Source organism: Staurois parvus, unplaced genomic scaffold (genome assembly GCF_062004578.1).
Source record: "Staurois parvus isolate SC_StPar_1 unplaced genomic scaffold, SC_StPar_1.0 ptg000104l, whole genome shotgun sequence".
Taxonomy (NCBI): Eukaryota; Metazoa; Chordata; class Amphibia; order Anura; family Ranidae; genus Staurois; species Staurois parvus.
This window is the reverse complement of record NW_028317900.1, coordinates 5,563,253-5,587,343: the sequence shown is the minus strand read 5'-3', so window position 1 is coordinate 5,587,343 and position 24,091 is coordinate 5,563,253. Positions and strand designations below refer to the sequence as shown.

Here is a 24,091-nt window from a genome sequence, read left to right as displayed (position 1 = left end):
CAAAAAATTCTACACACCAGCAGTGTGTGAGGAGACCTGAAAGTGGCACATGGCAGAGTGTGGCGATGGAGACAGCAGCAATGGGAGGCCGTACAGGGACCCATGAGAGACTCTGGACCTGGCAGCAGCATGAGGAGGCGGTATATAGGGGCCCATGGCAGATTAGGGGCCTGGCAGCAGCTATAGGAGGCCCATAATCTGCCAGCACCCTATGTCAAAAAATTCTACACACCAGCAGTGTGTGAGGAGACCTGAAAGTGGCACATGGCAGAGTGTGGCGATGGAGACAGCAGCAATGGGAGGCCGTACAGGGACCCATGAGAGACTCTGGACCTGGCAGCAGCATGAGGAGGCGGTATATAGGGGCCCATGGCAGATTAGGGGCCTGGCAGCAGCTATAGGAGGCCCGTAATCTGCCAGCACCCTATGTCAAAAAATTCTACACACCAGCAGTGTGTGAGGAGACCTGAAAGTGGCACATGGCAGAGTGTGGCGATGGAGACAGCAGCAATGGGAGGCCGTACAGGGACCCATGAGAGACTCTGGACCTGGCAGCAGCATGAGGAGGCGGTATATAGGGGCCCATGGCAGATTAGGGGCCTGGCAGCAGCTATAGGAGGCCCGTAATCTGCCAGCACCCTATGTCAAAAAATTCTACACACCAGCAGTGTGTGAGGAGACCTGAAAGTGGCACATGGCAGAGTGTGGCGATGGAGACAGCAGCAATGGGAGGCCGTACAGGGACCCATGAGAGACTCTGGACCTGGCAGCAGCATGAGGAGGCGGTATATAGGGGCCCATGGCAGATTAGGGGCCTGGCAGCAGCTATAGGAGGCCCGTAATCTGCCAGCACCCTATGTCAAAAAATTCAACACACCAGCAGTGTGTGAGGAGACCTGAAAGTGGCACATGGCAGAGTGTGGCGATGGAGACAGCAGCAATGGGAGGCCGTATAGGGACCCATGAGAGACTCTGGACTTGGCAGCAGCATGAGGAGGCGTTATATAGGGGCCCATGGCAGATTAGGGGCCTGGCAGCAGCTATGGGAGGCCCGTAATCTGCCAGCACCCTATGTCAAAAAATTGAAAACACAAGCAGTGTGAAGAGACCTGAATGTGGCACATGGCAGAGTGTGGCGATGGAGACAGCAGCAATGGGAGGCCGTACAGGGACCCATGAGAGACTCTGGACCTGGCAGCAGCATGAGGAGGCGGTATATAGGGGCCCATGGCAGATTAGGGGCCTGGCAGCAGCTATAGGAGGCCCGTAATCTGCCAGCACCCTATGTCAAAAAATTCAACACACCAGCAGTGTGAGGAGACCTGAAAGTGGCACATGGCAGAGTGTGGCGATGGAGACAGCAGCAATGGGAGGCCGTACAGGGACCCATGAGAGACTCTGGACTTGGCAGCAGCATGAGGAGGCGGTATATAGGGGCCCATGGCAGATTAGGGGCCTGGCAGCAGCTATGGGAGGCCCGTAATCTGCCAGCACCCTATGTCAAAAAATTGAAAACACAAGCAGTGTGAAGAGACCTGAATGTGGCACATGGCAGAGTGTGGCGATGGAGACAGCAGCAATGGGAGGCCGTATAGGGACCCATGAGAGACTCTGGACTTGGCAGCAGCATGAGGAGGCGGTATATAGGGGCCCATGGCAGATTAGGGGCCTGGCAGCAGCTATGGGAGGCCCGTAATCTGCCAGCACCCTATGACAAAAAATGGAACACACCAGCAGTGTGTGAGGAGACCTGAAAGTGGCACATGTTTGAGGCATGATTCATGGCGGATTTAGTCAGTTGTGTCAGGAACTGGTGGTTTGAAATCCAGACTAATCCACGCCTGATTCATTTTCACAAACGTCAGTCTCTCCACACTTTGGGTGGACAGTCGTGTCCTCCGCGGAGTTACAATACCTCCTGCCGCACTAAACACGCGCTCCGATGCCACGCTACTGGCCGGGCATGACAGCCTTTCAAGGGCAAATTCAGCTAGTTGGGGCCAAAGGTCAAGTTTCGTTGCCCAGTAGTCAAGGGGATTGTCTACCTCGGTTGGCAGGGTGCTGTCCAAGTAGGCCCAAGCCTGTTGTTTGAGGTCCTGCTCCAGGTCCACCTGATGCTGCTGCTGCTGCTGCTGCGGCTGGTTAGTAGTTTCCTCACTGCGCTGGTGAAGAAAGCTACTCATCATCGACTGCAGACTGAGGCAGCCGCTGCTGGTGGAGCTGCCACTGCTCCTACCACCCCACCCCTCCCCTGCTGCCATGGCAGCGGAACGCGAGCGCACAGGGCCCACAGTGTCTGAGGATGGACGTTGGCGCACAAAGGCAGAGACCAACTGACTACATAGGTGGTTTTTATAGTACGTTATTTTGGCCTCCCTCTCAGCAGGTGTGAAAAAGGCCACCATTTTTGAATGGTAGCGAGGGTCCAACAAGGTGGACAGCCAAAAGTCATCCCTCTGTCTGATGGTTATTATTCGGCTGTCGCTACGCAAGCAACCGAGCATGCTATGGGCCATTTGTGCCAAGAAATACGAGGGACTCCCTGCCTCCATCTCCACAGCATACTGCCACGGTGCGTCTGGGTCCTCTGTCTCCTCCTCCTCCTCCTCTACCAGATGCTCCTGCTCCTCCACTCCTGTCCGCTGAGTGGAAAAACCACCCATTTCACTCAATAATTCCTGAGCACAAATGTCCTCCTCTACCTCCTCCTCTTCTTCCTGTCCTGCCCCCACAGGGGTCATGTGGCGTTGAGATCTGTGCGCCACGTCTACCGCACCCTGACCAGCCATTGTTAACAGCATTTGTTCAAGGACGTGCAACAGAGGAATGACGTCGTTCATCCCATAGTCCTGCCGACTCACGAATAGCGTGGCCTCCTCAAAGGGCCTGAGCAAGCGGCAGGTGTCACGCATGAGCTGCCAATGGCTGACATCGAAGTTACACAGGGGAGTACCTTTATCCGCTTGTAACATCAGGAAATCGGTGATGGCCTTTCGCTGTTCGTAAAGGCGGTCTAACATGTGTAGGGTTGAATTCCACCTTGTTGCAACGTCGCAGATCAGGCGATGATGTGGAATTCCGTTCTGCCGCTGCAGCTCAAGGAGGGTGTGCTTTGCGGTGTAGGAATGGCTGAAATGCATGCAAAGTTTACGTGACATTTTAAGGATGTCTTGCAGTGGGATGGTGGATTTTAGGAACCGCTTGACAACCAGATTGAACACGTGAGCCATGCATGGCGCATGGCAAAACCTTCCTTGACGCAGAGCAGACACCATGATCTTTCCGTTGTCGGTCAACATGGTTCCGATTTTCAGTTTGCGCGGAGACAGCCATCTGTCGATTTCTCTGTTCATTACACTGAGAAGTTCCTCCCCTGTGTGACTACGTTCGCCTGGACCTGGCAGCAGCATGAGGAGGCGGTATAGGGGCCCATGGCAGATTAGGGGCCTGGCAGCAGCTATAGGAGGCCCGTAATCTGCCAGCACCCTATGTCAAAAAATTCAACACACCAGCAGTGTGAGGAGACCTGAAAGTGGCACATGGCATGAGAGACTGTGGACCTGGCAGCAGCATGAGGAGGCGGTATAGGGGCCCATGGCAGATTAGGGGCCTGGCAGCAGCTATGGGAGGCCCGTAATCTGCCAGCACCCTATGTCAAAAAATTCAACACACCAGCAGTGTGAGGAGACCTGAAAGTGGCACATGGCATGAGAGACTGTGGACCTGGCAGCAGCATGAGGAGGCGGTATAGGGGCCCATGGCAGATTAGGGGCCTGGCAGCAGCTATGGGAGGCCCGTAATCTGCCAGCACCCTATGTCAAAAAATTCAACACACCAGCAGTGTGTGAGGAGACCTGAAAGTGGCACATGGCAGAGTGTGGCGATGGAGACAGCAGCAATGGGAGGCCGTACAGGGACCCATGACAGACTCTGGACCTGGCAGCAGCATGAGGAGGCGGTATATAGGGGCCCATGGCAGATTAGGGGCCTGGCAGCAGCTATGGGAGGCCCGTAATCTGCCAGCACCCTATGTCAAAAAATTCAACACACCAGCAGTGTGAGGAGACCTGAAAGTGGCACATGGCATGAGAGACTGTGGACCTGGCAGCAGCATGAGGAGGCGGTATAGGGGCCCATGGCAGATTAGGGGCCTGGCAGCAGCAATGGGAGGCCCGTAATCTGCCAGCACCCTATGTCAAAAAATTCAACACACCAGCAGTGTGTGAGGAGACCTGAAAGTGGCACATGGCAGAGTGTGGCGATGGAGACAGCAGCAATGGGAGGCCGTACAGGGACCCATGACAGACTCTGGACCTGGCAGCAGCATGAGGAGGCGGTATATAGGGGCCCATGGCAGATTAGGGGCCTGGCAGCAGCTATGGGAGGCCCGTAATCTGCCAGCACCCTATGTCAAAAAATTCAACACACCAGCAGTGTGAGGAGACCTGAAAGTGGCACATGGCATGAGAGACTGTGAACCTGGCAGCAGCATGAGGAGGCGGTATAGAGGCCCATGGCAGATTAGGGGCCTGGCAGCAGCTATGGGAGGCCCGTAATCTGCCAGCACCCTATGTCAAAAAATTCAACACACCAGCAGTGTGTGAGGAGACCTGAAAGTGGCACATGGCAGAGTGTGGCGATGGAGACAACCCACCGACTGTTTTGCTCGCTGCCAAGCTGGCACCCTCTTCTCCTGATGATGCGGAAGCAATAGCCTGATGACGACGAGGCTGCCAAGTGCGATCAGCCTCATCATCATCAATTAGGGTCTCCGCCTCACTACTAGCCCCCTCGGCTGCGTGTGGGTCAGGAGACAGACCTGTCTCTACACCGGCTACCGAGCCACTCTCCTCGCCACTACTTCTTCGCCTGGCTGCTGAAGAGGCGGATGTCTCCCCCCGTTCCTGACCGCCCTCTGTTAGCTCTTCCTCACTGTACTGGATGACACCGGGAGCACTAGCCTCTGGCTGCGAATAGTGCTGCCTCGACCCCTTCCTCTGCTGCCACGTCTGCTCGCTCCTAAAACATTGCCTCCTCTGCCACTCCTCTGCATGTTGTCTGACATACTCTTTAATTAACCGATTCTGTGTCCCTGAGTAACAATTCTGTGGCCCTAAGTAACGGTTCTGTGGCCCTCAGTAACAGTTCTGTGTCCCTGAGTAACAATTCTGTGTCTGTGCGAGTAACAATTCTGTGGCCCTAAGTAACGGTTCTGTGGCCCTCAGTAACAATTCTGTGTCCCTGTGTAACAATTCTGTGTCTGTGCGAGTAACAATTCTGTGGCCCTAAGTAACAGTTCTGTGGCCCTCAGTAACAGTTCTGTGTCCCTGAGTAACAATTCTGTGTCTGTGCGAGTAACAATTCTGTGGCCCTAAGTAACAGTTCTGTGGCCCTCAGTAACAATTCTGTGGCCCTAAGTAACGGTTCTGTGGCCCTCAGTAACAATTCTGTGTCCCTGTGTAACAATTCTGTGTCTGTGCGAGTAACAATTCTGTGGCCCTAAGTAACAGTTCTGTGGCCCTCAGTAACAGTTCTGTGTCCCTGAGTAACAATTCTGTGTCTGTGCGAGTAACAATTCTGTGGCCCTAAGTAACAGTTCTGTGGCCCTCAGTAACAGTTCTGTGTCCCTGAGTAACAATTCTGTGTCTGTGCGAGTAACAATTCTGTGGCCCTAAGTAACAGTTCTGTGGCCCTCAGTAACAATTCTGTGGCCCTAAGTAACGGTTCTGTGGCCCTCAGTAACAATTCTGTGTCCCTGTGTAACAATTCTGTGTCTGTGCGAGTAACAATTCTGTGGCCCTAAGTAACAGTTCTGTGGCCCTCAGTAACAGTTCTGTGTCCCTGAGTAACAATTCTGTGTCTGTGCGAGTAACAATTCTGTGGCCCTAAGTAACAGTTCTGTGGCCCTCAATAACAATTCTGTGTCCCTGAGTAACAATTCTGTGGCCCTAAGTAACGGTTCTGTGGCCCTCAGTAACAATTCTGTGTCCCTGTGTAACAATTCTGTGTCTGTGCGAGTAACAATTCTGTGGCCCTAAGTAACAGTTCTGTGGCCCACAGTAACAGTTCTGTGTCCCTGTGTAACAATTCTGTGTCTGTGCGAGTAACAATTCTGTGGCCCTAAGTAACAGTTCTGTGGCCCTCAGTAACAGTTCTGTGTCCCTGAGTAACAATTCTGTGTCTGTGCGAGTAACAATTCTGTGGCCCTAAGTAACAGTTCTGTGGCCCTCAGTAACAATTCTGTGGCCCTAAGTAACGGTTCTGTGGCCCTGTGTAACAATTCTGTGTCTGTGCGAGTAACAATTCTGTGGTCCTAAGTAACAGTTCTGTGTCCCTGAGTAACAATTCTGTGTCTGTGCGAGTAACAATTCTGTGGCCCTCAGTAACAGTTCTGTGGCCCTCAGTAACAATTCTGTGTCCCTGAGTAACAATTCTGTGGCCCTAAGTAACGGTTCTGTGGCCCTCAGTTACAATTCTGTGTCCCTGTGTAACAATTCTGTGTCTGTGCGAGTAACAATTCTGTGGCCCTAAGTAACGGTTCTGTGGCCCTCAGTAACAGTTCTGTGTCCCTGAGTAACAATTCTGTGTCTGTGCGAGTAACAATTCTGTGGCCCTAAGTAACAGTTCTGTGGCCCTCAGTAACAGTTCTGTGTCCCTGAGTAACAATTCTGTGTCTGTGCGAGTAACAATTCTGTGGCCCTAAGTAACAGTTCTGTGGCCCTCAGTAACAATTCTGTGGCCCTAAGTAACGGTTCTGTGGCCCTCAGTAACAATTCTGTGTCCCTGTGTAACAATTCTGTGTCTGTGCGAGTAACAATTCTGTGGCCCTAAGTAACAGTTCTGTGGCCCTCAGTAACAGTTCTGTGTCCCTGAGTAACAATTCTGTGTCTGTGCGAGTAACAATTCTGTGGCCCTAAGTAACAGTTCTGTGGCCCTCAGTAACAATTCTGTGTCCCTGAGTAACAATTCTGTGGCCCTAAGTAACGGTTCTGTGGCCCTCAGTAACAATTCTGTGTCCCTGTGTAACAATTCTGTGTCTGTGCGAGTAACAATTCTGTGGCCCTAAGTAACGGTTCTGTGGCCCTCAGTAACAATTCTGTGTCCCTGAGTAACAATTCTGTGTCTGTGCGAGTAACAATTCTGTGGCCCTAAGTAACAGTTCTGTGGCCCTCAGTAACAATTCTGTGTCTGTCCCTGAGTAACAATTCTGTGGCCCTAACTAAAGTTTCTGTGGCCCTAAGTAACAGTTCTGTGGCCCTCAGTAACAATTCTGTGTCTGTCCCTGAGTAACAATTCTGTGGCCCTAACTAAAGTTTCTGTGGCCCTAAGTAACAATTCTCTGGCACTCAGTAACAATTCTGTCTGTCCCTGAGTAACAATTCTGTGGCCCTAATAACGTTTCTGTGGCCCTAAGTAACAGTTCTGTGGCCCTCAGTAACAATTCTGTGTCTGTCCCTGAGTAACAATTCTGTGGCCCTAACAAAAGTTTCTGTGGCCCTAAGTAACAATTCTCTGGCACTCAGTAACAATTCTGTCTGTCCCTGAGTAACAATTCTGTGGCCCTAATAACGTTTCTGTGGCCCTAAGTAACAATTCTCTGGCACTCAGTAACAATTCTGTCTGTCCCTGAGTAAGAATTCTGTGGCCCTAACTAGCGTTTCTTTGTCCCTAAGTAACGATTCTGTGGCCCTCACTAACAATTCTGTGTCCCTGAGTAATGGTTCTCTGTCCCTAAGTAACGTTTCTCTGTCCCCAAGTATCGTTTCTGTGGCCCTAACTCTGTCCCTAATACAGAGCGGTCTGCCTCTGTTCAATGACTGCAGGCAAATGAAGAATTCCAAAATGGCCGCTATTTATAGCTCGACCATTACACAGTGCTGGCTGGCTGGCTGCTGATTGGCTGATGCGATCACATGTCATTGAGGAATGCATTATGGGTCAGCGCGCCTTGTCTGCGCGCCTTCCCAGACATCCCCGCTCCGTCGCCGCACATGTCCGCCGCCATTTTCGGAAAAATTTCGATTCGCGCGTCCGAAGTAGGCTATTTTTCGGATTCGGCGTGAATCGAAATTTTTCCGATATTCGACTCGAATTCCACTTCGGCTACTTCGATTCGCTCATCTCTAGTTGCAGCCACCCATTTTCTTCTGTTTAAACATTAAGGGAGTGAGGTGATTAGTAGGTTGCGCGGGGATCACATTAGTATTATTCAGTTCTTCAAATGAAAGTAACCTATTGAAATTATATTAACATGTAAATTATTTTAATGATTCCGTCAAGACATACTTATAGGCCTCAGGCTTCAGCATTTTGCATTCAGGGACTACATCGTACGTACAAACATAACTAAACCCCTGTCTGCTTACATAAGTACAGCCAAACACAGCTACGTACTTGTATGGCAGGCTGTACACAGCACCTATGGCTCTCTTGGCATGGGAAATACACAGAATTATAACCCTAGCATATTTTCAGCTTTTCACTGCCTGTGTGCTTAAAGTGGTTGTAAATGCTATTATTTTTATTAAAATAACATACTTACCTGCTTTGTGCAATGGCTTTGCACTCACTTTAAGCACACAGAGCATCCCTGATCCTCCTCTTTTCTGGTCCCTACTGGCAGTTCTGGCTCCTCCCCCTGCTGAATGTCCCCATAGCAAGCCCCTTGCTATGGGGACACTCATGCATGCTCACTCCCAAGTCCCACTCTGTCTGTCCATCAGTACACAGAGTGCAGCTTATCCCTGCCCTTCCCCGCCTTACTGGCTGTGATTAACAGCAGCAAGAGCCAATGTCTCCCATTGCTGTCTTTAAGCCAATAAGGGGGAGAGAGCCAAGATTGACACTGCTCTTGCGCACATCGCTGGATCAGGCTCAGATATGTATGGGGGGGAGGGGGGCGCTGCACAGGGAGTTGCATGCAGAAGGTACTTTTAATTTAATGCAGAGAATGCCTATTAAGGTAAACAACCTTCTGCCTTTAGAACCACTTTAAAGCGGTTCTCCAAAAAAAGTCAGAGGCTACAAATCCTGTCCATGGATCCAGCACCGTCCTCATCTGGGCTAGTTCTCACTAGTCTTCGGTTTTCCAGAGCCAGCATCTTAACTGTGGGCAGTTGGCTGTGCTGCTTGCAGTTTCACAGCCGGCTGCCCACTGTGCATGCACAAGGTGTGCTTTGCTTTGTGAATGGTCCCTCAGTCTTTTGTGACCTGTGTCCCAGAAGACTGTGGGGAGGGAGGAGGAGAAGAGAACTGCCACTTGTATCACCTAGGCGATGTGAGCGGAAGCAGAAGTGGGTACCTTCCCCCCCCCCCCAAAAAAAAAAAATGACATGTCAAATTAGCTAAGAGGGGAGGAGGACTTAAAGTGGAACTTCCCCCTTTTATGTGAAGCTCTGCTTTAAGAGCTAAGTCAACTATGTTTCATTTCAAGATGGACTGTCCAGTATGTGGCTGATCATTATTATTTGTTCTACCTTGGTTTACAGCTGAACGCTGAACAAACAGCAGGATATATATATGAGAGCTGTTTTACCCTTCAAAAGATTTAAGTTTCTGTCCATACATATCTGCTATTTATACTGTCAGGCACTACTATACTCAAAAAAACTGATTTTACTGGTAATCCAAAAATCTTAATTTCATAATTGTGCAGTACAAAACACAGGTTTGTAGTCATGGAGATCCAAAAACCATTCAACTAAGAAGTAGGCAACCCAGCAAACAAAGCTAGTAGGCCCATGTAACAAACCGATCAAGTTGGACTCCACAGAACACTCAGAGCAGCTTGCAGCACATTACATTCTAACCTGCATCGAAAGAGGCCTAAACATCCACCTGGTTAAACTTAAACTAACAGAAGATTCAGTGGCAGCCGTGAGAAACAGGTGCCTGATGTTGAAAAGCCCATGAAGCACTTATGAAATTGGAAGAGTGTGCCTGATCAAGGAATGAGAATCCCTATTCTTTATACCAGGGGTCTCCAAACTATGTCCCTCCAGCTGTTGAAATACTACAAGTCCCATCATGCCTCTGGGAGTCTTTCCTGTGGCTGTCAGAGTCTTGCAAGGCCTCATGGGACTTGCAGTTCCTCAACACCTGGAGGGCCATAGTTTGGAGACCCTGCTTTAGACCCATAGGCCGAAATGCTGACTTGTCTAATCCAGTGTTTCTTAAACTTTTTCCAGTCAAAGCACCCTTAAAAGGTTTGTACAATCTTGAGGCACCCCCTTCTAAAATGTAAAAAACTAAACTAATAGTTTTACATATTGCAGCAGCATCCACACACGTAAGACACCCAGCATTAGAGGTGATTTTTTTCTTTCAAAGCAAATACACTGGCTAGTATTCTAGCATTTATTCTTACTCGGTTTCTCTCCCTCAGGCTAACCCCCAGCTAACGAGACCCCAGTGCTAATAGAGAGGGACAGAGGGAAGAAGAGCAAACAAGGATACTCTGCAGATGCCCAATGTCCTCCTTATCAGCCAATGATGTCAGCAGTTGTTAGGATGCACAGTGCCGAAGGTTGTAATGTTGCACAGTGAAAACCTGTGGCTTTGGGTAACAGAAAAGCAGGCTTGCTCCACCCTCTGGATTGTACACAATTTTTGGGCAATTTGAGGCACTTTTTAGGCATTTTGTCAAGGCAACCCTAAAGAACCTAGATGGCACCCTGATTGAAAAAGGTTGGCAAATCCCCTGGCAGTGGTGGCACGAGAAGCAGAGAGTCCACTGTGGGAACCTTCTGGAAAGACAAATAAGGAATAAAAAATGAGGCTGTAGCTGAGAGGTAAATCCTCAGAGAGCATGTATCACATACCTGGTGTTAGAGGCCAAAAGAGAGAGGGCTTCCCTTGTGGCTAAGTTCCAGACTCCCCTGGATATGAGACAGAAGGAGTCAGGCCCAAAGTAGCACGGGTTGTCTCTAAGAATGCTTGTCAGAGGTACACCCAAGAGCACAGCTGATGCACTGGAATGGTGTCTGCAGAGGATCACAGAGTAGTCGGTTCAAAGCCAAGGTCAGATGCCAGGTGGAGATTGGAGCAGACGTAGTCAATAGGATATCCGGTGTCATACACAGGAGAGCAAGTGATAATATCTATTAGCCAAGCTGAGGTCAGATCAGGAGAGCAGGTGAGAATATCTAGTAGCCAAGCCAAGGTCAGATCACGAGAGCAGGCAGAGAAGACAGGTGCAGGATCAAGCCAAATTGGTAACAGCAGATCACAGTAGCAAGGGAACATGGGTAAAGGTACTGGGGAGCCAGAAATCAACCAGCAATTTGAGGGAGTGAAGGGCTTCCTTCACTGGCCAGGTTTCCCACTCTTTTTCAGAAGGTTGCTATCCCCTACATGTTATACCATATAAATAGGGCTCACTATGTACCCTTGGGGAGTTCCTGGGGAAATAATGCCAAGATGTAACTATTACTCTGCTGCTTTGCCAGTTGATGGTGCCCAATCAGGTTTCCAAGTGGAGATTGGAGCCTGTGGATTTGTGGATTATCTCCAGATCATGGACTCTAAAGGGTTACTTGCTGCCTTGTGTGGATGTACTGTCTAAATGGACCCTTGCCTTGAAAGGATTGCTTTTGTAATCTAGAACCCTAGTCCTGCTTACAAGAAAAACCCAACACACAACTGCATCATCAATGTGCTGGTTGTTTGCAAAACCTGTTCCAGACTGCCTTTTTACACCATTACAAGACACTGCACTGTCACAGTCTGAAGTAACCAACAAGAACCACTCACAGACCATCTGCAGAACAGAGTATGATCTGCCATGTGCAATGCTAGGTGTTCCCAAATAGTGGTATCCACAAGCTCCACAAAAGCTGAGAGGAGGCTCTGTAGGCTGTTGGTAACCCAGGTTGAGTCCATAGATCGCTGTGCTGTCTGTCTGGGGGCCAGGAGATAGCTGTACCAAACAGGGGAAATGCGTGCTAAGACAAAGCTAAAACGGGCGCCCATGCACAGTATGCCTGGGAATCCAAAAGCTGCACAGGCGCACTACTGGCTACATTTTGACAGATCCGCGAAAGATAAGAGCCAAAATACTATGCCAGATTGGAACAGATTGTTGAAGCCCATGCTTCACTTAACCTCCAGAGGATTGAAGTCAATACACTGAGGCAACATTTGAAGAGGGCTGAGCCAACTTATTCTGGTAGATGTCTTCAGTAACAAAGTAGGATGAAAGGGACAAGCCCACATCCTGGCTTCACCCTTCTGGCTGGGCAAACCCCCTAAAGTGTCTTCAAAGGCAGGACTCCACCTGCTGATGGACTACAGCTTGGACCTGTACAGCACCTGTGGCTAACCCACTCCAATGCATGTCGTGCCAAGGTGACCACCCAAACAGGATTCAGTGCCCACAGTGATATTACAGGCTAGCCCTGCATTTTCTTCACGTGGAGGTAGCTGCCCATAACCCATGATTAAGATTAAGATCCTGTACTATACAATTAAAAAAACTGATTTTTTTCTGCTTCATTTCATTAAAACATAAATCCACTTTTGTTGAGAAACAAAACAATTCCCTCTGGGTAATCAATGTATTGTGCATTGCAAGGATTTTAATCCCTTTGTGCCTAAGGGTAAAACAAATGTTAATGCCTAAGCACAATTTTGAAATTTGGGCATGTCTTAGTAAAACTGTACATATTATCACACCTACTTTGTGGATCCAGGTGGATTATACCTTGTTTTTTAAGACAAGTTGGGCTTTCAGTAGATTTTTTTTATTATCTAAAGAAAATTGGCCCAGGATAGTAAAAAAAAAAATTTTTTTTTTTTAATTTAGCTGTATATTTCCTGCTACAACCATAACCTACCACCAAAGAACAACCCAAAATAAATTCTCTTCCTCTTGACGATCGCAGCTATACCACATATATATGTATGTTAGCTGTTGTTTGTACCTGCATTTTGCTTTTTTTATGCTACCTAAAACACACTGACTGACACTAATACTTATTTTAAATGTTTTTTTTTAAATCTTGCCCCAAAATATACAGACCGTGACCTTTGACTCTGACCTTGACCTTTGACCCTTGCGTGACCCAAATCCTAACCCTGGCATTAACCTAGATCAGACCTTGAAGTGCTACAGACTGAAAAGGAAAGATGGTTTTTAATAACATTAAATATGACTTGTGCTGCAATTGTATATGCTATATTATTATTTTGTTTGTGATTTGTTTTCACCAAAAAAGTGGAGCTTTAGCACTTATGGATGTTATCTCTCTTCCAGCCTATGACTAGACAGTACAAGTAAAAGCAACAGTTCATCTCTCTATCACTCTGCTTTCTCCAACTACCAGTATGCTCTTCACCACTACAGCACAACTGATTACTTCCTCCACCAATCTTTTCTGTACATTGGACAGCTGGAGGCTGATTGCAGGTCAAATTCCAGTACTTACATTGCTTGCATGAAGGAGGGATTTGGGTGCCTGTTTTCTGCCACTACCCTACCTTCTGTGAGTATAGGCTGGTGGCCTTGTTCTTGTGACTGCTAGCTACTGTTTTTTATTTTCAACAGCATCAACAAAGTAGCCAGGAGACTGAAACTTTGATGCTGGCACTAGGGGGAACCCAACAAAGGACTAATGTGTTGTCTGTTTATGCTGATCTGGACTCCAAGGGGTTTATTTACTAAAGCTGGAGAGTCCAAAATCAGACTCCCTTCTGCATAGAAGCCAATCAGCTTCCAGGTTTCATTGCCAAAGCTTCATTGAACAAGCTGAGGTTAGAAGCTGATTGGTTTCTATGCAGAAGGGAGTCTGATTTTGGACTCTCCAGCTTTAGTAAATAAACCCCCATCTGTCAGGAATGGACTCAGCACTGGTGGTGGGACTCACCTGCCGTGTGGGCTGCAGTACCAGGGCTGACCAGCGGGTGCTCTCAGCAGCCAGAAGCTCACTCCTGTAGTCAGCCAACACCTGGGCTGATTGCAGGAGGTGTATTTAAGGAATGACCAGGCCTGTGATCTGGGCCTTGGTGTATGTTTCCCATGAGCCCCTGTACCTGGTATCCTGTGTGCCTGCCTCGTTGCTGACCTTGCTTGATCCTGACCTCTGCTGACCGTCTCCTGTTGAACCCCTGGCTTGCCTGACCATCCTTCTGCCTGATCCTCGGTACCGCGCTGCCCGCTACCTGCTGAACCTGGCTTGTGACCCCAACCATTCTCTGCTTGCTCCTCCTGTACCACGCTGCCCGCACGATACCGACCCGGCCTGTCTGACTACGCTTACTTCACCCGACGATCCATCCATCCCGCATGGATCACCTCTAGTAAGTCTGCCTGCCTCTTCCCATCAGACTCCGTTCCTGCACTCCCCTGCCAGTACTCGCTACCACAGCCAGATGCACTCAGGGGTCGTGACCTGGTTCCAGTCTGCACCAAGTCCATCCCCACCATCAGGGGCCCTGGTGAATAGCAGGCTGGGACTTAGACCCCGCGCCCTGAGAAAATCCGTGCTGTGGGCTCGGCCTGCCTGACCGCTCCACCTCTCCAGCCCTGACTGCACTGGTACCTATTCGTTTAAGGTTTACCTGAAGTCTGTGTTTCCCTGTGTCGGTCCACACACCTCTGATCATACCTGGAGCCCTGACACCATCTTTCTAATAGGACACAGGGTACCCACAAGATTTTAGTGGCAATTTTTAGGTGTAAATGTGCTATAATTAACATGATCTGTGTCTTAAGGGGGGGGCCTTAAGTGGGAGCAAAGATAGAAACAGACCCCTGTCTTGGAAATAGGCACTGAAGACATCTTAGTCCCTCAACTAGTAACAGATAATAATGACGAGTCACAGAAGTCAAGGTAGTAAATGTGTGGAGATGTTCACAAAGCAAGTTTACAAACTCCAGGATCATTCAGATTAATAGGAGTAGGCTAAAAACGATTGAAATACCATGTGGAAGGAATATCTGATTTTACATTTTTGATCACAGATAAGCTTTTAGGGCAGCTCAGGTTGAACTCCTATTTAAAAGTAGTGAAGCCCTGTATCCAAGTCTCTCACAGCGCTGAATCATTTTTTGTTATCTTGCTAAACTTTCTAAACAAGTTACACAGTGTTTTAATAAGGACATCTACTTCTTGCTGCTTTATACCTTTTTTCTACTGATAGAAGATTAAAAAAAAAACTGCAGAGTTTTGGTGCATCTCTCTCTTGCTAGTACCCACCTAATGCCTTTGGGTTACATTTTGGTTAAGGTGGCAGGATGCCAGAGCAATACTCCACAAACAAAAATTGACACATCCAGGATTCTAGGTAAAAAACCTTCTGTGTGCAGTAGTGCCCCCAGCTCCATCAATACCTGAGCCCCATTGAGATCCAGCGATGTGCAAAACAGCCTCGGCTGTCCTGGGTCTCTGCCTCCTCATTGGCTGAGACAGCAAGCAGGGGCCATTGGTTCCTGCTGCTGTCAATCACAGCCAGTTAGCCAATGAGGAGGGGGGGCAGGCCCAAGCCACAGCTCCGTGTGTGAATGGACACACGGAGCAGCGGGTGCCCCCATAGCAAGCTGCTTGCTGCAGGGGCACCCAACAGAAAAAATAAGCTAGGAGAGCCTGTGGGGGACCCAAGAAGAGGAGGATGCAGGCTGTTCTCTACAAAACCACTACACAGAGCAGGTAAGTATAGACATGTTTATTATTTTACACAAAAAAAAAAATTAACCTTTAGTATCACTTTAAACTGGAAATTTAAACATAACAACAGTTTTTTAGCAAGGAGCATACATTCCACATTAATAGTTATGCTACAAAAATTAATGTATGCTGTAAATTGCCCTCAGCATTGTCCCTGTTTCTTCTTGTCGGAGGATGCCATGTTGCTGAAGTCCAGAGTCTTGAGCAGCAGTAAATATTTAGACTTCAGCAGACTGGCCTCTAAACTTTCGGCACAGTACCGAAAAATAGAGAGCAACTGAGCATATGCAGAGCAGGGTTAGATCGTGTATTACTGGACTTTAAATAGTATAGGCACCTTTGTTAATGTTTTACATAGCTATACCTGCAGAATGGGCCAGTGTGAGGTGATCTAGCAGGACGTCATTTTTTAATAAACCTTTACCTTAAGTAGAATCAGAAACTACTATGCACTCAGGTGTGCACAACACACATATGTCATAGTCCTCCTATGCACAAAATATGCTTTAATTACTGTGCCACAAGTAAGAGTCCCACATATAAACCTCAGCACAATCATTTTTTTCAACTGTGTGTAAACTATGTCATACTTCTGACTGCTGAACTCTGTATGGTATGATGTACTTTGCACAAGCCTGACTGCAGCACGCCCACCATACAAAGTGGTCAGGATTGTGTAATGTATAGCCCAGTGGTCAAGAGAATGTTACATACTATCCAGCATGCAGAGAGCAAGAGTAAAAAGTATGTAATGTGCAAACCAGCATACAGAATGCAGGACTCAGGAATATGTAACGCACAACCCATCACACAGAGTGTAGCATTCCGGAGTACAGTCCAGTAGTCATTAATATATAACATTCCACAATAAGAGGCAATAAGTCTCCCCACCCTCAAGTAACACCCCTGACAGAATAACTAACTATTGATCACCTCTGCAACCCTTATTCACTGCTTACCTCTGCACCCCAACCAACATCTCACTTTTGTACCTCCACCACAGCTCACATCTGTGCCCTGGGGCCACAGCTCACCTCTGTGCCTCCCAAACACAGCTCTGCACCTCCTGTCCACAACTCACCTCTGTGTCCCTGTCTAATGCTCACCTCTGCACCCCCCACACCACAGAACTCAGCAATGCCCCATCCACAGCTCTCATCTCTGCATATTCCACTCCCTATCCTCAAATTTCACCTGTGCACCCAACCACTCCCCACAGCTCTCTTTTCTGCATGTCCCCTCCATCCTGACCTCTGCACACCTCTCTATCCACAGCTCTCACCTCTGCACTCCTACTCCTTTATCCACAGCTCTCACATTTGTATGTCCCCTCCATCCAAAGCTTCCACTTCTGCATCCACCCCCTCTATCCAGAGCTCTCACTTCTGCATCCTCTTTATTTATAGCTCCCACCTTAGCATCCACTTCAACCACTGTTATCTAAAGCTCTCACCTTTGCACTCAGCTTCCCCCTACCCTATCCAGAGCTGTGACATGTGCACCCAGCAACTATTCAATAACTCTAACCTCTGCACTTAGTCCCACCCAGTCCCGCCTCAACAGCTGTCAACTGTGCACTTTGCTTACCCATCCACAGCTCTCACCTGCACATGTAGCCACCCCTCCACAGCTTTTACTTGTGCACCTATTCCCCCTCCTCAGATCTCTCCTGTGCACTTAGCCCCTTCCACAGCTCTCACCTGTATATACAGCCCCCCCACCAAAGGTCTTACTTGTGCACCCAGCCCCCCTTCACAGCTATACTCTGCTATCTACAGCTGTCAACTGTGTACATCTCAACCCCCCACCTCACCCCCATCTGAGGCTCACCATTGTCTTCCACAGGTTCTCGCATCAGCTGCAGATGACACCACTCTATTAGAAGGGCAGGATTTTTTTATTCCATACATTGCAGTGTGCTTGCTGTTCCGCATACTGGCTCTACATTAGCTCCCTTACTTTTCAGACCTGTAGCACAGAGCCAAAGAAGGATGTCCAAAGCAATCTGACAGGTCTGAGAGGAGATGGGCAGGCCAGCAGGCAAGAATAGAAGCCTAAAGTTACTGCATTATGTAAAATTATTAGTTTGATTTTTTTACATATTAGAATAGGGTGCCTTGACATTGTGCATAATTTTAAAGCGTGCCTTGACTGAAAAAAGGTTGAGAAACTCTGGGCTAAACACTCTTCCAGCAGCCAGCATCAAGTGCAGACTAATTTCTAGAACCTGCTGGCTGTTTGGAGACACCCACTGGTGGATACTGGGACTTACACCCTTCAGGCCCGGGGACCAATGTGCCACCAACAGATGCTCTAGTTGCTAATAGCCTGGATGAAGATGCCAGAGCCAAGAAAGATGTTGTCCTTCTAGCTGCCTGTCTGAGTATGGAGTATCCAAACTAGCCTGTAGCAGAGGCCTAAAGAGTATTTAGTTGGCCTGTGGCAGAAACCAAACAAAAAAACTGAAAGGTAGTTATCTACCCAGCTATCTGGGCCTACAGATTCTACACTGGCTTGTGGCAGAAGTCCACAGGAGTTCTAAAGCTAACCTGGTACCAAAGTCAAAAGATAAAACAAAATATTAGCCCATCCCAGCTTAAAAGTTCTTTGAGAAGTATATTATGCGGAGGGGTTTTTTCTGCTGCTTTGGGGTAATTGGTACCCTTTTACAATCTCTTCTAAGACAGCTGAGGAAATATAACTGAAAGGAAGTTTGGAAGATCCAAAGAACGTCTGTTGCTGTCTGTAGGTAGGTGAATGTATTGGTGCAGCTTCAGGGCAGTTCACCATTAGGAAGATTAAGAGAGCCAGTTATAATCCAGCAGCTGTTGTGGGGATATTGTTACATTTAGGTGACAGAATATATAGACTGTGAGGGATTAGCTCAGCAGCAGGGTGTGTGTGACTCCTTGGATGAGTCAGCAGCACTTTAAACAGGCAAAGCAAACAGCAGTCCTTGGTGAAATACATGTGCAATCTTTTACAAAAGCTATATACACTAGGTACAGTCATCAAAACAGCAAAATAAAAAGAAAACAAGAAAATAAATTTTTCCTACTTGGCGTTCTACTAATACAAGGCCGTGGCTAACAGACCTGGGACAACTTACTGATGCCTAGGTTTCTAGCTCTCTCTCCAAAACTAAAGTCCATGCCACACTGGCTGTGCCTCACCAAACATGAGCTCTTTTCTTACCGCACAGGTAGTTCAGGCATTGTTCAGATGGGCATGCATGGGCATGCAGGAGGGCAGGAGGCCTTGGTTTTCGTGTCTGCATCCTCCTTCAAATGCGTGCAGGCAGCCAATGGAGGTGGATGTAAATGCAGTATCTGCATGGACACAGCCATATGTCAAAATCTGACAGCTGTGCAAGAGTGGCTGCATGGCCTGAACACAAATGTGTGCATTTGGAGTCATGTAGCAGCTCCTGAATACAAAAGCACAAACAAAGGCAGCTTGCATACAGTATGGGTGGCAGTGCCCATGTGAATGAGACTTAACGCTCCTTTGTTATACCTGCAAAGGAACTGGTTCCAGGATGCAACAAAATCTTTAAGCAGGTTGGGAATCCAAGCAGCAAGAATCTACTGATTCCTGTGCCTTGGATTGATGGTTGTGTGTGGATAGGTGCGGCCATTGAGCACTTACAGTGCAATGACAGGCTGTTGGCAGATGCATCTATTGCACTGTAGGGGCTCAGCAGCTGCAGATATTCACACACAGCTGTCATTCCCAAGAATCAGTAAATTTGCACTGCTGGGATTCACAGCATGGTTAAATGCCAATGAGAACGCAGCCTTATAGGGCCCAGAATAACCAGACCTGCTTCAGCTGGGTTCATTTTTTATCAGCCAGCCCAAAAACCTCAGCTCTCCCATGTGAACAAAATAAAACCTGAATATACCTCCTGTCCAATGGTTTTTATGGGCCTTCTGTCACAAGGCCAAAAACACAAAATTGTGCTGTGCTATTTCCTAATTTTTTTCTAGTCAGAAGGTAGAGGAGAGTGTCAACTGCTGAAGGAGTGGGGGATAAGATAAATAAAACAGTTTTTAAAGATCTTGCATTGTGGAGGGAGCCCCACTGCAAAGGGTAGTTTTGAAACTTCCCCGGAGTTCAGCTTCAGTCAATAAAAATGAAAGACAGAAAGTTTCTTCCAGGAATTTGTCCTTAGACATACTCTGTCCTAAATGTTAGTACTGCTTGGTGTCAGCCTCTCAGAGTTTAACAGACTGCTGGCAGCATGGCTGGATGGTGTGCCTGTGCCTTCTATATGTACCAAAACCCTGGGATCTCTTACATTGGGGCTTAATGCCAAGTGTGCATGAGGCCTAAGGCCTTGTTCAGATTGGGGTGATTAGGAATCGCAGGCAGAATCAGCGCAATCCTGCCTACAATTCCAAATTGCAACAAAATGTGCAACACTTGGGTGCCATTCATCCAACACGGTCCGATTTTTCAGCGATTGTCACGCAACAAAACGCACATGTAAAAACCTGCTTGGTTCAGGGCCAATCTTTCACAATGAACTTCAGTGTGTATATGAATAAAAACATATCTAAGTGTATTACCCTAAAGCAGTTAAATCTTTATTTTTTAGGAATGTATTATTTTCTACTTCTGAAGTCTGGAACAAGTGCAAATCAAATGGGAAGGTTGTAAAAAGGGAAGACCAAGGAAGAAATTAAAGCCTCAAGATAGAAACCTTAAAGCAATATGCCTTGAAAACAGAAAATGCACAACAAAACAGATGAGGAACAAATAGGCAGAAACTGGAGTCAATGTCTGTGACCAAACTGTAAGACATCAGCTAAAGGAAATGGGATTTACATACAGAAAAGCAACGAAAACCATCATTAACACCTAAGCAGAAAAAAACAAGGTTACAGTGGGCTAAAGAAAAGCAATAATGGACTGTGGATGACTGGAGGAAAGTGATATTCAGTGATGAATCATGAATCTGCATTGGGTAAGGTGATGATGCTGGAACTTTTGTTTGGTGCCGTTCCAATGAAATGTATAAAGACAACTGCCTGAAGAAAACATGCAAATTTCCACATTCATTGATGATATGGGGTTGCATGTCAGGTAAAGGTACGGGGGACATGACAGTCATTAAATCTTCAATAAATGCACAAGTTTATATTGAGATTTTGGACACTTTTTCTTATTCCATCAACTGAAAGGATGTTTGGTGATGATGACATAATTTTTCAGGATGATAATGCATCTTGCCATAGGGCCAAAGCAAATAGTCCGGACCTCACTCCAATTGAAAAACTATGGTGGGAATGAAAGAAAATGGTCCATGACAAGGTTTCAAACTGCAAAGTTGATCTGGCAACTACAATAAGAGAAAGTTGGAGCCGGACTGATAAAAAATACTGTTTGTCAATAGTTAAATCCATGCCTCAGAGAATTCAAGCTGTTATAAAAGCCAGAGGTGGTGCAATAAAGTACTAGTGGTGTACTGTAGTGTTTTTTTTTTTATGATTCCATAATATTTTCCTCAGAATTGAGTGATTCCATATTTTTTCCTCTGCTTGATCTGCAAAAACACTTGCAACTGACTACATTTTTCTTTCTTTTTATTTTCTTAAGTGTTTCTTAAAGCGAGAAGGTTGGAATGTTAAATGAAAATAGGTTTGAGGAAAATCTGTAATTAGTTTCTTTTCTACACAATTAAACAATTGAATAAACATTTTCCTAAAGTGGTGATTCCAAACTTTTTGCCAGGGGTTGTATATGTGTGGGTTTTTCTCACAGTTAGTCACTCTGCCAATTCTGACAGGTTCTCCTGTGTGTTTTTGTGATGCAAAAATACAAATACTGGTGGAGTTCAGATGATTTATTTCATGGAAGAAAATCTTTCAAATTTCAAACTTGTATTTGGCAAATTTATTGAAATCATTTGTTTGACACTTTAGAACAGGGTTGTTCAACCTGCGGCCTAAGATGGCTATGAATGCAGCGCAACACAAAATCGTGAACTTATTTAAAAATGTTGATTTGTTTTGGGAATTTTTTGTAAAAATGCTTTTACACTTACCAAACAACAAGCGGCTGAAGAAAAATTTGGCAGTGTCTTCTCAAAGAAAAATATCCCACTCTTCACAATCACGCTTTATTGATGTCATCAGTTTTTGGCAGCAAATATATTTGTGAGACAATATTTTCAAAGATGAAGAACACGAAGGGCAAAATTAGAACCAATCTATCTCATGATTAAAAATGTATTGAGAATTGCCACTACATCCATCGAACCAGATATTGGTGCGTTTTGTTTATCAAAAACAGTGTCAAATATCACGTTAGTTTTATGTTGGCCTCTTTTTCTTTTATAATAAAAAATATTATAAAAAAAAATTACGTTTTATTATTGAAATAGGTGCAATATCTATATCAGTGATAGCTAACTTGTGATCTGCCCAACTTTTTTTGCTTATCAGTTATCCTTATTGTTAGTGTATTTTATGTATGGCCCAAGACAATTCCTTTTCTTCCAATGTGGCCTAGGAAAGTAAAAAGGTTGGACAACCCTGCTTTAGAACATAATTTCTTAAAGAGGAATTTAGCCAAACAGGAGCTTTTGACATTTTGACACACTTATTATGCCCATGGGGCACTATTCCTCTTGCTGATATGGGGCACTATTCCTCCAGCTGACACCAACAGTGTCGCATAATCCCTGCTTCTGACACCAGTGATGGGGCACTATTCCTCCCACTTACCCCAATGATGGGGCACTTTTCCTCCCACTGACACCAAAAAAAAAAATAATGATGAGGCACTATGTGTTCTATGACATCAACAGTGGGGCATAATTCTTTCCACAGACATCAACAATAAGGCACTATTTCTTTCACTGACACCAACAATGGGGCACTAGCCTTTCTACTGACAGCAACAATGGGGAATAATTCCTTCTACTGATATAAATAATGGAACGCTATTGCTTCCACTGACACTGATGATGAGGCTCTATTCCTCCCACTTATACCAAAGATGGGGTACTATTTCTCCTCCTAGAGCAAAGATACTAAGCAATTTCTTTTTGTTTCGATTGACCACCAAGCCTAAGGCATAATTTATTCCCAGTGACGCTGGGGCATTTTCTGTTACCACTCACCTCTCTAAAGTCTGAAGAACAGTAAACTGGCACTTAGTTCAAAAAGTTTGGAGACTCCTGCTCTATAGGAAAGAATGAAGTCAGGCCAGGGGAACATGACCAGAGTAGGGAGGTTACATCTTTTTTCTGAGCTAGGGGGTGCTTGTTCTTCCATAGATTAATCTGAATCATAGGAACTTCCCAAATTGTCAAGAGCAGCTGTCACAAAGCTCCACTCTGTGTGTGCCTCTTTAGACAATTATGGCTATGTCATTGTGAAACAGGGCAGCTGTGTAGTAAAACCATAATTCAAGGACATAGATATAAATATGCTCCTTAAAGCAGCCTTACACATTCTTCTCTGCAGCACACAATCATACTAAATGAGGTTTAAAAAAGATGTACTGAATATGAAGCACCCTACACATTTTAACACATCTCACATTATGTCTAAAATAACGATTTATTGCATTTCTGTGAAACATTTAAAGTTCTTTAACTACATTAGTCCATCAGTAGAATTTTTCTAGACCTATACTGAAATAATAATATAAGCAGACCCAAAGATAGATAGATAGATAGATAGATAGTTATGTTTTTGATAGGTAAATTTAGTTGTCCCTCTGTATTCAGAGTAGTTTATTAAAGAAAAGCATAGTTAGTTCACTGTACTAAGTGAGCTGTACTGAGTCCTCAGTGTACATAGTTCCTAATCTAGAGTATCCCACTCATCTCACTAATCCCCATCCCTAGTCAACAAAAATAAAAACAACAAAAACAGCACCCCTAGACTGATTATTGGAGAAATGAGTGAATGAACGTATATGTCTGGCTGCGGGGCAAAGTATTTGGGGAGAACCTGGGCAGTATTCCAGTGGCTCCTTCAGGAATAGCGATACAAAAAAAATCCATAAACTGCATAACAGTTCACGGTTTCTCCTTGGAGATTCAGTAATCTTCCAAATTGTTTTTTTTGCCAATGGCTGTCAGTTGATCACAAACACTGTATGTGCCACTGTCATATTATGTTGATAGTTTTAATCCAATTCCACTGCAATTTTGTAGCTCAGAATGAAAACAAACATGGTTGGTAATTTGCTGTGATTAAATGCTGATAAAAAGTTCCCACATTTTCTAGAAAATACCTGTTTGCCCAGCTTACTAACTTGTCATGGAGCTATGCACCCCTTGTGAAGCAAGTATATAACTCAAGGACAAGGATCAAATAATTTCTTATAATGGTCCTTACAAGTTGTTCCCATTTCCATGAAAGTCCTGTATGTAGCCTGACCTCTCCTTAGCAGCCCATGACGTCATGGGT

At 46.2% G+C, this 24,091-nt stretch overlaps 1 long non-coding RNA gene across 1 annotated transcript in view; it reads left to right on the top strand.

The window, feature by feature from the left end:
• The window catches only part of LOC149467673 (uncharacterized), a 55,340-nt gene extending 33,967 nt beyond the window's left edge, over positions 1 to 21,373 (top strand). The window contains exons 2-3 of the long non-coding RNA XR_016311897.1: positions 13,253 to 13,481; positions 20,263 to 21,373. This is a non-coding gene — a long non-coding RNA (uncharacterized LOC149467673). The remainder of the gene's footprint in view (positions 1 to 13,252; positions 13,482 to 20,262) is intronic.
• Positions 21,374 to 24,091: the final 2,718 nt, after the last annotated feature.